The following is a 5,281-nucleotide window of genomic DNA, read 5'->3' on the forward strand; positions in this document are numbered from 1 at the left end:
CGTTACACTGTTACCGTCTCGCCTCAGCCGCCTTTTCAAACTGGTGCAGCGCTCGCAGAGTCGCAGGCATGTAGAAAATGCATGACCCTTCGCTAAGCCACGCCCGAAGACCGCCACTGGCCAATCGTGGTGTAGCAACAGTAACTAAGGAGGGTGGGACTTAGTGAAGGGTCAGTTGTTCGCTATTATTAGGTGCATATGCAAGCATGGCCGTAGCCAGCTATGAGGTCACCGAGGTCCGGACCTCGGTCATTTTTTTTATATTCAAAAATAAAATTTCAAGCTCTCTGAATGATTAATTAGCCGTTTAAACCGCGTCATGTGTGTTTGCAATTCATGTCGCTGCGAGAAGGTAGAACAGTGAACGGGGCTTGAGCGCGTGTTGTGAGTGAGGGCGCGGGCGCGGGTGCAGCCTCCGTGTTGCCAGATCCGCCTATTATACGTCTTTTTGGACTCGTTCCCATTTATTGTGACACTTTAGGATGTTAATAAAGTGGGAAGTTGAATGTTAGGGCTAGTAGTGATATATTAATTTTCTTTTCCAAAACACAAACTTTGAACTTATTTCGGATTATTATTATTATTTTGTTTTTTTAATGTTTTTCGTGGCATTAATAAAAAAGAAGCAGCTTAGACAAACTGTAATTGCTGACAGGAAGATGTCACATTCGTTAAGACAAACGCAATGATCATCGTGATTATCTGTAAGAAATGTACAACACTATAAAAACAATAGCATAATACAGATCTGTATCATTATTCTAACGTTATTTGTAACTTGTTACGAAATAAAAAGTCTCTCACCTAAAAAAACGTACTTTCCTGTTCCGTCAGTCTCGTTGTGCGTCCTCTTCAATTAGCCTACACGCGCAAATGCGGCAGAGCGCTTTATGTCACTTTATTATAAATAAAGCGCAAAAGAAACTACAAGCATGATGCAACAACATCGTAGTTCACTGCATGAAAAGAGGTGTATCCGGACCAGTATACTCCTGTATACACTGCTGAAATTCGGAAGAATCCAGGAGTATACTGGCCGGATAGCTCAAATTCCATGGGTCTGTATATATCCGTATACATCCGAAATGATACCAAATCGGATGTATGTTGTGGACGTATACTTCCGTGCTACAGCCATTTGTTGCCATGGCAAGTAATCCCATCAAAGGTTTTTTCAAGAGAACATTTTCACACCTTTGTGCACCTTTTGGCCTTCCCCCCATTGGTCCTTTTCTTTTAAAACCACTCCCATTACCCAGACCACTATTGGAGGACAGGACACATTGAAAACCCAGGAAAGTGATTTGATTGGTTACTTTTAGAACATAGCCCACCCTAGGCCTTATCGCACAGTGATTTGATTGGTTATAGGCCAGCTATGCAGATATTGCTCAGTATACACTAAACCCCCCCTTCCCCCAATTTTAATACATTCAAATATAATTTTAAAAACACACACAAAGAACAATGAGAAAGTCTGACATTTTTATTAAGGTAAATAAAACATTCCAAAGAGCATTATAAACAAGCATTAAAAAGGAATGGGGGGACAAAAAATATTTGAGGGGATGAAAAGGTAAAGGAAAAAAAAACAAATATAACATGAACATTCCAAAGAACATTATAAACATACATTAAAATGAATGGGGAAAAAGAAATGTGAACAAAGGTGTAAAGGAATAAAATACAAAACGTGGAGATAAGCAACATGCACATCAAAAAGGAACAAATATACAAAGTATACAATATAAAACGAGATCAATAAATAAATATAGAAATTAAAGTGTATATAAAATATATGTAAATATTCATTTTCAAACTGCCATGATGCACTGGTGGTGTGACGTAGCGTGGGTCAGCCTCTAGTCTGGTTTGTAGTGCCTGGCAGAGAGCAGACAATTCTGTGGTTCTGTTTGGTGGAGACCTCACCATCCACACTGGCCTTCCATCAACAATAGCATCTTCATCAGACATCAGTTCTATTGTTGCAGTCTTCCACAGTTCCCTTTCTGTGTTTGTCTGTACAACACTGGACCTGGTCTCCAGCAACTGCAAAACATGACAGTAATTTAACCACTAAAACACAGAGAGGAGGACAGTTACATTCTGAAGAAAAAAAACAAAAAAACCCTGCTTAACCAGTTTCTTAACTTACCCGTCTCTTTCGTTGACGGTTCTTTGCAATGTTCCTCATAGTGTTTCTTTTCTGGGCCTTTTCAGGCTGAGCCAAAGAATACTTCCTCCGCAAAGTCTCAAAATACGTCTTGCAACCTGTTGAATAAATCATAAATAAATGTAATGCCAATAAAACTAAGTAAAATAGAGGACATTAAAATGATTACAACATCTTTAAGATTACCTTTTGCACATTCAGGGTCAACGTCTGTAAAAGTTGTCCTTAATTCTTCGAAGAGGTAAGTGGTCACAGCCAGGTATTTATTCTGGGGGAAAAAGTTGCAGGCATCATTAATGAAATTCAGTTTTGGTATTTCAAATCCATATAGTAGTAGATTAAACTAACATTTACAGTATACAATACGCAGTCTTACCCGGTTTGTGGATCGTATTTGTGTGGGTTGTTCTCTGAATTATGGAGGCGTCTTACAGATTCCTGTAAAGTTTGAAATTAAAAAGCGTTTAAATGGATTCACAATCTGCAAGAACCACAAAACTGAATTTTCAGTTTGAATAATCACAGTAAACATAAGAGACAAAACATATCAGTTCATGAATCTTTAAGACGTCACGCAGCGCCTCTGATATCTTTCCGCCTTCTGCCTATACAAGGCCACCAGTGCAGGTGTATGTTGGTCAAGCACAGCGTATGTTCCGTATGTTGACGTTTGTAATGCGTTGGAACTCAGCACAAAACTACAAAAACAAAAACAAACAAAAATAATTATATAAAAAGACATACTCGATTTGCAACAGAAAACACATTTGTGATGCAACATGTTCCATTAAAATACATTGTTGAGCAACATGGTCACATGCAAAGTGATAGTTCTTACACACAGTGAATAGTGGCATTTGCTGTTCCATTTGAATGTGATACATATTAAAAATTTGGCAGTGAAATATGTGTGAAGAGTGGCAGAAAAGAGAAGCGAGTCTGTTTTACCTGTGATTCAATCCGAAGAGCCGGCCATTTCCCCAAGAAGTCCTTCACCTGCACAGATAAAACAATCAATATGAAACCAGTCAAATTATGCAATCAACCTCTTTAATGACAAATTAATGATACAAAATTTCAAGTGAATGTAACTTACCGATAAAGTTGTTCTCTGGTGACAATGTAGGTCTGCACATGCACACAAAAACAGACAGCAAGATATTTAATTTTTAAGAGACTTTTGATTGATGCTAATGAATTAGGCTCCAAATAAAATAAATGGTGAAAAATAGTTACAGCCTAAATTAACATTTGAGTCACCTTGATTTTGGGGGATGCTCACTGCACTCCTTCCACTTAAACCTATAATGAAAAGACGTTTGTAAAGGTTTAATAAAAACTTGCATAGTTCATTCGGTAATTATTATGTCCATAACCTTAACTTTGTTTGAGTAAAAGTTAACATAACTGCTAACGTTAGCCACTAGCTCATTTGGGTGCATGTAGATAACATCACACTGAACTTGCCAGAGCAGGGCGCTTAACACAAACAGCAGCAACACACTCAAAAACAGAAGGACTATCGCTTGCTGAAAAGAGTTATTGACTAACGTTAACATTATTGCCCTGCCACGACATTAACAGTAACGTTACACAGGATATTCTGTAACTAGCAGGCGGACTGACGACAATCGCGCCCGCGGCACCGCGCTTGCAACTTAAAAATAGCCTCGTCTAACAGTCAAATATCACGTGTAATATGATATTCTTACAATATTACAACAAGCAAAGTAGTTTTGAAGTGTTTTGGTTTACTTACAAGTTGTTTCATTCTTGATACCACGTCGCTCGAGAGGGTAGCCATCTTGGATAGATTTTTCAGGTAACGTCAGTTAGGGCCGCACGTCATGACGTCATATCACGTGATCGACAGTACACTTTAAAATAGTGAGTGAACCAGCGGTGTTCACTCAGAAATGCTGAGGCACACAAACATAAAAATACATATTTGTTCATAGACATTAATAGTTTAAAGGTGGATTAACTCAGCAAGAGATTTTAACTGTAGTGACCTCTGTCTTCAATTCAGTGGAGTAGAAAAGCTAAGGTTCCTTCTACCTTTTTAATAAATATCAAGTCACCTTTATTTATACAGCGCTTTTTACAACACAGATTGTTTCAAAGTAGCTTTACAGAGATAACAGGAAAATAATGCAAGAAAGTTTGTTTCCAGAAGAAAATAGCTTCACAGTCCAGCTTAAGTCAGTTCAGTGGTGATTCATTTTGTTGTATAAATAAATAAGTACATTTAAATGTGTATATATATAGCCACTTTGGAGAAAACCGTGATGTCATCGTCCAGCTCAGTTCAGATCTCATATAATAGTGTCAACGCAGGCAGATCAATAATATTGTTGAATATTAAATTAAATGTCCCCAACTAAGCAAGCTAAAAGACAATTGTGAAAAAGGTGACAAATGTTGTTGTCTGCAATTTGTAAAACTTCACAATAAAATTTGAGATATTCTGAAATGTTTGGTTCATTTTTCTTTATTTGTTCCATTAAATTTATTGCTGGGAAAAAAATAATCGCGATTAATCGCATCCAAAATAAAAGTTTGTGTTTGCATAATATATGTGCGTGTACTGTGTATAATTATTTTGTATATATAAATACACGCATGTATATATTTAAGATTTTTATTTATTTATATATAAATTATTTATATTTATATATAATATAAATTATGTATAAATGTATAAATGTATATACAGTATATACATGCAGATATTTCTTAAATAAATACATGCATATGTGTGTATTTATACATACAAACTAATTATACACAGTACACACACATATATTATGCAAACACAAACTTTTATTTTGGATGCGATTAATTTTTTCCCAGCACTAATTAAATTCCTTTGTTTATTTCATTAAATATTCAGATGTTTTTGTGAACGTATATGTTCAGACTGGGTGTTTATTTTGTCCTGTTTTTATAAAAAATATTTGATACTTTTTTTCATGCAGTGGTTTTAAGGCCCTGACACAGGCGACGTGAGTCAACCCTAGAGTCAGCTTTAGTCATTGCTAGTTCTTTGACGTCGGTTTTGTGTTTCAGGGCCTGTTTTTCTGTACAAAAAGCTTGTTTGCTGTAGCC

General features: G+C 36.5%; 1 long non-coding RNA gene across 1 annotated transcript; it reads right to left on the bottom strand.

Moving 5' to 3' along the window:
• Nucleotides 1-983: 983 nt before the first annotated feature.
• Nucleotides 984-2,684, bottom strand: LOC311072715. The gene is made up of 3 exons (XR_014604047.1): nt 2,550-2,684; nt 2,360-2,441; nt 984-2,271 (listed from the first exon to the last, which is right to left on the bottom strand). It is a non-coding gene; the product is annotated as an uncharacterized lncRNA (long non-coding RNA).
• Between the last annotated feature and the right edge of the window lie 2,597 nt (nt 2,685-5,281).

This window comes from Abramis brama (genome assembly GCF_963993115.1).
Source record: "Abramis brama genome assembly, chromosome: 22".
Taxonomy (NCBI): Eukaryota; Metazoa; Chordata; class Actinopteri; order Cypriniformes; family Leuciscidae; genus Abramis; species Abramis brama.